Source organism: Ornithorhynchus anatinus, chromosome 3 (genome assembly GCF_004115215.2).
Source record: "Ornithorhynchus anatinus isolate Pmale09 chromosome 3, mOrnAna1.pri.v4, whole genome shotgun sequence".
Classification (NCBI taxonomy): Eukaryota; Metazoa; Chordata; class Mammalia; order Monotremata; family Ornithorhynchidae; genus Ornithorhynchus; species Ornithorhynchus anatinus.
The window spans coordinates 129,711,332-129,723,949 of record NC_041730.1 but is presented as its reverse complement, the minus strand read 5'-3'; positions in this window follow the sequence as shown (position 1 = coordinate 129,723,949).

Genomic DNA, 12,618 nt, shown 5'->3' with positions numbered 1-12,618 from the left:
GGCTTCTGGATCTGTTCGTTTCTTCTTCAGTTCTACTAAAGAGGAAAAGCGGGTTGGTGCTTCTTTCCGACTCGTTGCCTTATCCAGCGCTCTGGCTAGGGCCACGACGACCTTTACTTCCCAGAGAGTGGACCGTAGAAACCCTTTAGCTTTACATCATTAAAAATAACTGCGGTGTTTGTTAAGCGCCCACTACGAGCCGAGCGCGGCTCTAGGCACTGGGGGAGATACGGGATAATCAGGTTGTCCCACGCGAGGCTCACGGTCTTCCTCCCATTTTACGGATGAGGTAACTGAGGCACCGAGAAGTGAAGTCACTTGCCCAAAGTCACACCGCTGACAGGTGGCGGAGTCAGGATTAGAACCCATGACCTCTGACTCCCAAGCCCGGGCTCTTTCCACTGGGCCACCCAGGGGGATCGGGTTGTCTCACGTGAGGCTCACAGTCTCAATCCCTATTTTACAGATGAGGGAACTGAGGCCCAGAGAAGTGACTTGCCCACAGTCACGCAGCTTGACAAGCGGCGGAGCCCGGGATTCGAACCCATGACCTCTGACTCCCAAGCCCGTTATACAGATATGCACAGTGCTGAGGGGAGGGGAAGGGGGCAGAACAGAGGGTGGGAGGGGGGAAGGGGAGGGGAGGAGGAGCAGAGGGAAAGGGGGGGCTGGGTCTCTTTCCATCAGTGGCTTCTTCAGCCGCTTTTATAAAACGAATCAGCTTCCTTTAAAGCTGAAGTCAGACTTGTTCCACCTCTCAGGATGGCACCAGGAGAGTTTCCAGTGAGGGAGAGTCAGGCAGAGGCCCGTCCGTTCCATTCCTAGCTCGGCCAGGCCGTCGGCTACGAGTCAGAACTCCCCCGGGCTGGGCAGCAGGAGACTCGAGTTTACTGCGCGGAAGGAGACGACTGTAAACCGCTTCCAGATTTTTACCGAGGAAAGTCTTCGGATCCACCACCGGAACGATGGCGGGTGGAGAGCGGGGCCTTCGGGGAGAGATGCGTCCGTGGCGTCGCTGTGGGTCGGACGCGGCTCGACGGCGTGAGGCGACGACACCGAAACTTCTCCATCCCAAAATGTTAGCGGTCGATGGAAAGACAGTAACCTCTTCACCTCTTCTGCCATCATGCAGAAATCCAGTGGTCCGTGGACATAGCGAACGATACTGGATTTATAGATAAATGGCGGTATTTGTTAAGCGCTTACTGGGTGCAAAGCACCGTCCTAAGCGCTGGGGGGTACAAGGTGATCGGGTTGTCCCACGTGGGACTCACAGTCTTCATCCCCATTTTACAGACGAGGGAACTGAGGCACCGAAAAGTGAAGCGACTCGCCCACGGTCACACAGCCGACAAGTGGCCGAGCCGGGATCCGAACCCATGACCTCTGACTCCAAAGCCCGGGTTCTTCCCACTGAGCCACGTTGCTTCTCTAAACCATGCTCCCCCGTGTGCTCAGTCACAGTGCTCTGCACACAGTAAGCGCTCAATAAATACGATTGAGCAGTGCTCTGCCCGCAGTGAGCACTCAAATAAATATGACTCTGCCCCCTGGTCAGCTGTGTGACTGTGGGCGAGTCACTTCGCTTCTCTGTGCCTCAGTTTCCTCATCTGTAAAATGGGGAGGAAGACCGTGAGCCTCACGCGGGACGACCTGGCTACCCCGTATCTCCCCCAGCGCTTAGAACAGTGCTCTGCACGTAGTGAGCGCTTAACGATAACCGACATCATTATCGACGGATTAAACTGTGAGCCTCGCGTGATATTCTGATCCGATTATCTTGCATCCCTCCTAGCGTTTGGCGGAGTGCTTGGCCCATAGCAAGGGGCTTAATAATTTCTAATTTCATATCGTGCGAATTATTAACGATAATAACGATCAGTTACGATATAGTGACCGCGGGGAGAGACTCTATCTTTTGTACCCACGGTATTGACGAGAAAAAGACCCGGGGACGTGTGATTTTCAGCTCGTGATTGTTCCGTCGGCTCAAACCTAGGCGTTGGAAGTCTCCGTAAGTCTCGACGACAAACTTGAACTCACAAGCGCCGCTCTGTAAAAAAAAAAAAAAAAAAGATTCCTCACCGCATCCCGCTCACACCGCTCTGATCCCGAAAATGCCACAGAGCAATAACGGAAGTAATGGGATGGTTTGAGGACCAGCGAATTATTTCTCGAGAGAATCTGCATCTGGCTTCTGGCATCCTTTGCCGGAGAGGGAATTCCAGCTGTAGTAATAAAGCCCTCGATTCTCGTGATACCGTAAGGCAGATAAGTCTCTCTGTAAGTCATGTCAGTGTAATGAAGCTAATAAATTAAGATAAGGGAGAGGACACTGAAGTATGTGTAGATAATCTGGGTATTTGGGAGGCAGCGGGGCGTCTTTCGGCTGAAAAGCGATTCGGCTCCCCCGTTTTCTCCCTCCTTTTCTTCCCGCCTCAACAAACACACACACGGAGATCTTGAAATGAAAGAAGGGGATTTGGGAATTTAGGACTGTCATCATAATGTTGGTGTTGGGGCTCGCGATCTTAATCCCCATTTCCCAGGTAAGGGAACTGAGGCCCGAAGAAGTGTAGCGACTCGGCCGAGCTCGCACAGGAGACAAGTGGCAGAGCCGGGATTAGAACCCGTGACTTCTGACTCCCAGGCCCGGGTTCATTCATTCATTCAATAGTATTTACTGAGCGCTTACTATGTGCAGAGCACTGTACTAAGCGCTCGGAAGGGACAATTCGGCAACAGATACAGTCCCTGCCCAGTGAGGGGCTCACGGTCTATTCGGAAGAGACGGACAAAAACAAGACAACTTAATAACGATAAATAGGATCGAGGGGATGGACACCTCATTAACGGAATAAATGGGGTAATAAAAGTCTATACAGATGAGCACAGTGCTGAGGGGAGGGGAAGGGAGATGGGGAGGAGCAGAGGGAAAGGGGGCTGAGCTGAGGGGAGGTGACGGGGTCGGTTTGGCAGAAGCGAGGAGGGAGGGAAAGGGGGAAAGGGGGATAATGATAATAATAATAATAATAATCATCATCTTGGTATTTGTTAAGCGCTTACTATGTGCCAAGCACCGTTCTAAGCGCTGGGGGCTACAAGGTGATCAGGTTGTCCCACGTGGGGCCCACGGTCTCAATCCCCATTTTACAGATGAGGCAACCGAGGCCCAGAGACGTGAAGTGACTCGCCCAAAGTCACACAGCTGACAGGCGCCAGAGCCGGGATTCGACCCCACGACCTCCGACTCCCAAGCCCGGGCTCTTTTCACCAGGCCACGCTGCAAAAATTCAGCTGTCTATCACATGAACCCCAACCAACTCACTCCCCGCCCCACCGGGGGGCAAATGTGCGACAGACAGAACAGGTAAAGAGGAACAAACCGAGAACTGTCTGGCTCGACAGAACTTCCTCGCTTTCTCACCATTTCCCCACGCGACCCGCAGAAGAACCGCCGTGCGGCCCGTCACACCTAAAGAGAAACGGCACGGCCCAGTGGACGGAGCACGGACCCGGGTCATGGATTCTAATCCCGGCTCCGCCACTCGTCCGCCCGGGTGACCTCGGGCGAGGCACTTCGCCCCTCTGGGCCTCAGTTTCCTCCTCTGTAGCACGGGGACTGAGACCGTGAGCGTCACGTGGGCCAGGGACTGTGTCCGACCCCACTTACTCGGATCCGCCCCAGGGTTCAGTACGGTTCCCGGCGCGTAGTAATAATCATGTGGGAACTTGCCGAGCGCTCACTAGGTGCCCAGCACCGTTCTAAGCGCTGGGGGAGACACGAGGGAATCCAGAGAAGCGGCGTGGCTCGGCGGAAAGAGCACGGGCTTGGGAGTCGGAGATCATGGGTTCGAATCCCGGCTCGGCCACCTGTCGGCTGGGTGACTGTGGGCGGGTCACTTCACTTCTCTGGGCCTCAGTTCCCTCACCTGTAAAAGGGGGATGGAGACCGTGAGCCTCACGTGGGACGACCCGACTCCCCTGTGTCTACCCCAGCGCTTAGGACAGTGCTCTGCACATAGTAGGCGCTTAACAGATACCAACATCCTCAAGGGAATCAGGTTGTCCCACACGAGGCTCGCGGCCTCAAACCTCATTTTACAGATGAGGTAACTGAGGCACCGAGAAGTGAAGTGACTTGCCCGAAGTCACACAGCGGACAGGTGGCACGGCCGGGATTAGAACCCGGGACCTCTGCCCCCTAACCCCGTGCTCTTTCCCCTGAGCCACGCTGCTTCTCTGAGCAATTAAGCGCTTCTAGTCAGCGCTTAAGAGATACCACAATTACTATCATTAAAGCTGGTAGGGAAATAATCACTAAAAAATCAGGGCATCTCGTCGCCTCTACCTGAGAGCGTCAAAAGACCCCGAACATCGGGCCCCGGAATTAAAGGAGAGATGAACGTAAGCTCCGTGTGGGCAGAGATCGTGCCTACCGACCCTACTATATTGTACATTCCCAAGTGCTCCTCGTTGTCATTATTATTATTGTTGTCAATATTGTTAATAACAATCATAACGGTATTTGTCAGTACAGTGCTAGGCATCCAGTTAGGGCTCAATCAATAACACTGCTTGACTGATTGATTGATAGGCATGAGGATCCAAACTCCGGGTTACTTGTTTCACAGAAGTAGCGGGTCAGATCATTCGTGCGTTCAATCGTATTTATTGAGCGCTTACTGCGCGCAGAGCACCGTACTAAGCGCTTGGAAAGCACAATTGGGCAACGGACCGAGACAGTCCCACCCGGGAGCGGATGGGAAGCAGCGTGGCACGTGGGTAGGGCGCAGGCCTAGGAGGCGGAAGGGCGTGGGTTCTAATCCCAGCCCTGCCACTCTTCCGCTGTGCGGCCCGGGGCGAGCGAGTCCACTTCTCTGTGCCTCAGTTACCGCATCTGTAAGATGGGGATTGAGACTGCGAGCTCCACGTGGGACAGGGACTGGGTCCAACCCGATGCGCTTGGATCCGCCCCGGGGCTTAGTACGGCGTCTGGCCCCTAATGAGCACTTGCCAGATACCACACTTCACTCGATCGCTTTTTCTGAGCTCTTACCGTGCGCGGAGCCCTATCCTAAGCGCCGGGGGACGTACGACAGGACGGTAAAGAGACGTACTGATGATCGCCGTCCCGTTCTGCGGAAGGGTTTCGGTTGCCCGCAGAAACCCGCCTCCTCTATATTCCGTAAGGGCGGCGGTCTGTTCCCGCCGACGAAATGGAAGCAGAGAAGTTGGCTGTCCCTTTAAATCGTGTCACCCGAAAAGAAGAGCCCGTCTTTTAATTACGGAGAAGAGGAACGGAGCCCCGAAGTGGTTTCCCTTCCAAGTGGTTAGCCTATTTGAGTCACGGTTGGAATCTCGGCTCCGCCACTTGCCAGCTGTTTGACTCTGGGCGAGTCACTTCACTTCTCAGAGCCTCAGTTACCTCGTCTGTAAAATGGGGATGAAGGCCGTGAGCCCCATGTGAGACAACCTGATCACCTTGTATGCCCACAGCGCTTAGAACAGTGCTTTGCACATCGTCAGCGCTTAGCAAATGCCACCATCATCATCGTTATCGTCAATCCCGGCCCCGCCACCGGTCGGCTGTTTGACTTCGGGCAAGTCACTTGGCTTCTCTGCGCCTCAGTTATCTCATCTGGAAAATGGGGATTAAGACTGTGAGCCCCACGTGGGACCACCTGATTCCCTTGTATCTCGTCCAGCGTGAACATAAGTGTTGCGGGGCTGGGAAGGGGGATGAACAGAGGGAGCAAGTAGGGTGACAGGGAAGGGAAGGGGAGAAGAAGAAATGAAGGCTTGGTCAGGGAAGGTCTCTTGGAGATTCATTCATTCATTCATTCATTCAACGGTATTTACTGAGCGCTTACTGTGTGCAGAGCACTGTACTAAGCGCTTGGAACGGACAAATCGGCAACAGATGGCGACGGTCCCTGCCCTTCGACGGGCCCGCGGTCTAATCGGGGGAGACGGACGGACGAGAACGATGGCGATAGATAGAGTCGAGGGGAGATGCGCCTTTAATAAGGCTTCGAATAGTCTGTGGGCCTGGATCTTCTTCCCCCTGCCAAATCTGCCCGACTACAGCTCGCCCCGTCTACGGAGTCTCCTAAAATCCCAGCTCCCCCCAGGGGGACTCAGCCAATTCATTCATCACGCCCCGGTTTCATCGCTGGTTCGAACCCCGGCTCCGCCACCGGTCAGCCGTGTGACCGTGGGCAAGTCACTTCACTTCTCTGGGCCTCGGTTCCCTCATCTGTAAAATGGGGACGGAGACCGTGAGCCCCACGTGGGACGACCCGATGACCCCGTATCTACCCCAGCGCTTAGAACGGTGCTCGGCACCTAGTCAGCACTTGACAAATACCAAAATCATTACGATTACAATAATAGTAATCGTGGTCTTTTTTCAGTGCTTATCGTGTGCCAAGCGATAGACTAAACACCCGGTTGGATGCAAGATAAACGGGAAGGCCAGTGATCCACTCTCACTGGAACTAGGTAGGAGGGAGAGGAATTTGGGAGTCCCTATTTTATAGATGAGGAAACTGAGGCACAGAGAAGATAAGTGGAAAGAGCCCGGGCTTGGGAGTCAGAGGTCATGGGTTCGAATCCCCGCTCCGCCGCTTGTCAGCCGTGCGACTGTGGGCCGGTCACTTCACTTCTCGGTGCCTCGGTTCCCTCATCTGTCAAACGGGGACGAAGACGGCGAGCCCCGCGTGGGACGACCTGATGACCCCGCGTCTCCCCCGGCGCTTGGAACAGCGCTCTGCACATAGTAAGCGCTTAACAAATGCCAACATTATGATTATTACCATCCAAGGTCACCCAGCAGCCAAGTGGTGGACCAGGATTGGAACCTGTCAGTTGTTAGATCGTACTCTCCCGAGTGTTTGGTGCAGTGCTCTGCACACGGTAAGAGCTCGACAGATCCGATCGAATGAATCCGAGGTCCTTGGGCTCCCGGGCCCATGTCTTTTTCCAGCGGGCCACGCTCCTTCTCTATCTCGTCTGTATTTTATTCCAATCCTCAGCACTTGGCTACAAACTGCTTTTTGTTATTAATATCGTTCACTTACAGATTTAGCTGAATCCTTAGTTATTCGTTCAGTTATTTCTTCCTCAATCCTTTTTCTTTGTCTCTTTTCGCAGCGTGGCTCGGTGGAAAGAGCCCGGGCTTGGGAGTCAGAGGTTGTGGGTTCTAATCCCCGCCCTGCCGCTTGCCAGCTGGGTGACTTTGGGCGAGTCACTTCGCTTCTCTGTGCCTCAGTTACTTCATCTGGAAAATGAAGATTAAAACCGTGAGCCCCACGTGGGACAACCCGATGGCCTCGTATCCCCCAGGGCTTAGAACGGTGCTTTGCACATAGTCAGCGCTTAACAGATACCACCATTTAGGTATTTGGCCTCTCTTCCCTGTCAAATCAAAAGCTCCCGCAGGGCAGGGAATCTGTATTTTGCTACCGTTTCCCTCCCCCAAACGCTCAGTACATCGCCGAGCGCTTAGCCAGCGCCCGGTAAATACGGTCGATGGATCGATTGATCTGAACGGCCCCGGGGGAGGTGAATCGGGTGTGTTCCCTGACTCGTTGAATATATTTTCTTTGGGAACCTGAATCGGCAGCCTCAGAAAAAGCCCAGACTGTGGAAGAGGGAGTGACAGGAACTATGCCGACTGATGAATCGCAGGCAGAAAAGAAACAGATACGAGTGTTGTGAAAACCAGACGGAGCTGCTTACGTGGACCGTGGGAAGCAGAAATTCTCTAGACTGTGATCGAACCGGCCTTCACCGGTTTGATGATAACGGTGAGGGTACTTGTTGGGCGCTTACTACGTGCCAAGCACCGTTCTAAGCACTGGGGTAGATACGAGGTAACCAGGTTGTCCCACGTGGGACTCACAATCTGAATCCCCATTTTACAGAGGAGGGAACTGAGGCACGGGGATGTTAAGCGGCTTGCCCAAAGTCAAGCGGCTCATTCATTCATTCATTCATTCATTCACTCAATAGTATTTGGTGAGCGCTTACTGTGTGCAGAGCACCGTACTAAGCGCTCGGAACGTACAGGTCGGTAACAGAGAGAGACAGTGCCCGCCCTCTGACGGGCTCACGGTCTATTCGGGGGGAGACGGACAGACGAGAACGATAGCGATAAACAGAATCGAGGGGATGAACATCTCGTTGAAACAACAGCAAACAAATAGAATCGAGGCGACGTACATCTCATTAACGAAATGAATAGGGTGATGAAAATATATACAGTCGAGCGGACGAGTACGGTGCCGAGGGGAGGGGAAGGGAGAGGGGGAGGAGCGGAGGGAAAAGGGGAAAATGAGGCTTTAGCTGCGGAGAGGTGAAGGGGGGATGGCAGAGGGAGTAGAGGGGGGAAGGCCTCTTGGAGGAGGCGAGCTCTAAGTAGGGTTTTGAAGAGGAATTATTCTATCCGCCAGGCCAGGCGCAAAGTAGTGCTTGACGCGTAGTAAGCGCTCAAGGAATACCGTAATGACAGAGCAGAGCTCAGCCCTGGTTTTGAGTATAGTTGACAACACTACTCCCGTCTCAGGGTCGCATCCGGAGAGTTTCCAGTCCTCTACCCGTCTCGGCTACGGGAGGGAGAGTCAGGCAGAGGCCCGTCCGTTCCTATTCATTCATTCACTCATTCAACGGTATTCACCGAGCGCCTACTAGGTGCAGAGCACCGTACTAAGCGCCTGGAATGTACAATCGGCGACAGATAGAGACGGTCCCTGCCCCGGGACCGGCTCACGGTCTAATCGGGGGAGACGGACGGACGAGAACAACGGCAAGAAATAGAATCGCAGTGGCCGGCCAGCGGAAGGCCGGCGGCTACGAGTCGAAACCACCCCCCCCCCCCCCCACCCCGTGCCGGGCAGCGGCGGCACGGGAGAGAGTCGAGGGCGGAGATTCGAGTTTACCGTGCGGAGGCCGGCGACGGTAAACCGCTTCCGGGTTTTTACCAAGAAAACCCTGTGGATCCGCCACCGGAAGGATGGCAGACGGAGGCGCGGCCCCGGGGGAGAGACGTGTCCGCGGCGTCGCTACGGGTCGGACGCGACGGCCTAAGGGAAGACGACGCTACCCAGGAACTGACGGAATAAGTACTTAAATCATTATTACGATCGTCGCTCTCATCATTAATTAATGTCGGTGTTCGTTCGGCGCTCACTACGCGCAGAGCACCGTCCTAAGCGAAGCGGCGTGGCTCGGTGGAAAGAGCCCGGGCTTCGGGGTCAGAGGCCGTGGGTTCGACTCCCGGCTCTGCCCCTCGGCAGCGGCGTGACTGCGGGCGAGTGGCTTCCCTTCTCGGTGCCTCGCTCGCCTCATCTGGGAAACGGGGATCACGACCGTGAGCCTCGCGTGGGACGACCCGATCGCCTTGTATCCCCCCCCAGCGCTTAGAACGGTGCTCGGCACACAGTAAGCGCTTAACAATTACCAACGTTATCATTGTCATCAACCAACACTCCATTCGGCATCACGTGCCTGTGAAGAAGCAGCAGGTCCTACACTCAATTCGTTCAATCGTATTGATTGAGCGCCTTCCGTGGGCAGGGCACTGTTCTAAATGCTTGGGAAGTACAAGGCGGAAACAGAGACAATCCCTACCCGACAACGGGCCCGCCGTCTAGACGAAGAGCACGGGCCTGGGAGTCGGGAGGTTGTGGGTTCTAATCCCGGCTCTGTCATTTGTCTGCCGAGGGACCTGGGGCAAGTCCGTGGCTCGGCGGCAAGAGCCCGGGCTTGGAAGTTAGAGGTCGTGGGTTCGGATCCCGGCTCCTCCACTTGCCAGCTGCGTGGCTTTGGGCGAGTCACGTAACTTCTCCGTGCCTCAGTTACCTCATCTTTAAAATGGGGATGAAGACCGTGAGCCTCACGTGGCACGACCTGATGACCCCGTATCTCCCCCAGCGCTTAGAACGGCGCTCTGTACATAGTAAGCGCTTAACAGATACCGATATTATTAGTAAACCTCTCTGTGTCTCAGTTCCCTCATCTGTAAAATGGGGATGAAAACCGTGAGCCCCTCGTGGGACAACCTGACCACCTTCCATCCCCCCCAGCGCTTAGAACAGTGCTTGGCACACAGCAAGCGCTTAACGGATACTACCGTTATCATTATTACCATTAGTGTCGGTATTTGCTAAGCGTTTACTGTGTGCCAAGCACTGTTCTAAGCACTGGGGTAGAAACAGAGGAATCAGGTTGTCCCACAAGGGGGTCACAGTCTTCATCCCCATTTTCCAGAGGAGGTGACTGAGGCCCCGAGAAGTGAAGTGACTCGCCCACGGTCACCCAGCTGACAAGTGGCCGAGCTGGGCCTCGAACCCATGACCTCCGCCTCCAAAGCCCGGGCTCTTTCCACTGAGCCACACCGCTTCCCCCAATTATTACTTCATTTCTCCGTGAATCGGATCCCTCATCTGCAAAACAGCGATGGAGCATCTGTTCTCCTTTCTACTTGGACAGCGAGCCCCATGTGGGACCTGATTACCTCGTATCTACCCCACTGCTTAATGCAGTGCTTGGCACATAGTAATCGCTTAACAAACGCCACGATTTTTAAGGCTAGAGAAGGACCTTGCTCTCCTTTCAATCCCGCTTCTCAGAATCCTGATTCTTCACCGAGCGTTTGACCAAGGGAAGCGACCTCTTTCCGGATTGTTCTTTGCTAAGCTGGTCCGGCTAGAGCGGTGGCCTCCCACCAAGCTACTGCTATGTCACCTAATAACCTGATTACCTTGCAATAACAATAATAACGTTGGTATCTGTTGAGCGCTTACCATGTGCGGAGCACTGTTCTAAGCGCTGGGGGAGAGACAGGGGCATCAGGTCGCCCCACGTGAGGCTCACAGACTTCATCCCCATTTTACAGATGAGGGAACTGAGACCCGGAGAAGTGAAGCGACTCGCCCACGGTCACGCCGCTGCCGAGCGGCAGAGCCGGGAGTCGAACCCACGGCCTCTGACTCCCAGGCCCGGGCTCTTTCCGCTGAGGACGCTATTAGGCGATCGTCAACGCTAACAATCCCCAATATCAGTATGCATCGATTTTCATATTAACACTCATAATAATCCTATCAAGGGCGATCAAATATCAATGATAAGACCAATCGCGATGACTATTAATATCATCGTTCCTATTAACTGTTATTAGTATTGACTTTTAAAATAACAGCTCCCAGGCCAGAGGTCTAGATGCACACCCTCTGTTAATAGTGGAAAAAAGTGTCCTGCCCTAAAGGATGGAGCCCCACAATAATAATAATGATAATGATAATAGTGTTATTGGCTACCCTCTGTTAATAGTGGAAAATCCCGGTTCTGGAAATTGCTCCAGAGTGTCCTGCCCTCAAGGATGGAGCTCCACAGTAATGATAATAGTGTTATTGGTTAAACGCTCACTCTTGTCCTAAGTGCTGGGGGAGACCCAGGGTCGTCAGGCTGTCCCACGTGGGGCTCACAGTCTTCATCCCCATTTCCCAGAGGGGGTAACGGAGGCCCAGAGAAGGGACTTGCCCACAGTCACACAGCTGACAAGTGGCAGAGGTGGGATTCGAACCCGTGACCTCCGCCCCCGCAGCCCGGGCTCTTGGCACAGGGCAGGAGCCCAGGGCCCCGAGCAGGAGGGGGCGGGGGAGGGGAGGAGGGAGAGCGGGCCGCCCGCCCGCGCAGGCGCAGTTCGGCGCCGCGGCCCCGGGCCCCGCCGGAGTCCGGCGCCTGCGCCGACGCGCTGGGGACGGGCCTTCGGGTCGGGGCGGCGCGCATGCGCGTCCGGCCGGCCGGGCTCGGCTCCCCCCGGCCCCCTCCGTCGGGGTGGGGCGCATGCGCGCGGCGTGTGCGGAGGCCGGCTCCCCCGCTGCCGTCCTCCGGCCCGGTGCCCCCCCCGGCCCTCTCCCTCCCCCGGCCCGCTCTCCGCGGACGCTCGGTGAGGGCGGGCAGGAGGAGCAGGAGGAGGAGGAGGAGGGGGAGAGGAGGGGGCGGCCCGCTCTGGCTCAGGCTCAGGCTCTGGGCCTAGGCCTGCTTCTGCTCACCCTGGGTTGGGCCTGGAGCTGGGGCTCGTTGCGGGCCCGGGCTGGTCCTGGTGCCGCTCCTGCCTGGGCTTGGGCCGGTCTTAGTCCGGTCCCGGTCTGGTCCCGGTGCGGCTCCTGGGCTCGGCCTGGTTCCGGTCCCGGTGCGGCTCCTGACTCCGGTCTGGTCCCGGTGCCGCTCCTGGGCTTGGGCTGGTCCTAGTCCGGTCCCGGGCTTGGTCCGGTCCCGGCGCCGCTCCCGGGCTTAGGCCTGGGCAGGTCCCGGGCCCGTTGCTGCTACTGGTCCCGGTGCCGCTCCCGGGCTTGGTCTGGTCCTAATCTAGTCCTGGGCCTGGCCCGGTGCTGATGCCGCTCCTGGGATTGGGCCTGGTCCGGTCCCGGGCCCGTTGCTGCTACTGGTCCCGGTGCCGCTCCCGAGCTTGGTCTGGTCCTAGTCTGGTCCTGGTGCCGGTCCCGGTCTGGGCCTGGGTCTGTTGCGGTGCTGGTCCTGGACCACTGCCGCTGCTGGGCCCGGTCCGGTCCTGGTCCTGGTCCGACCCTGGGCTTGTTGCTGCTGCCGCCG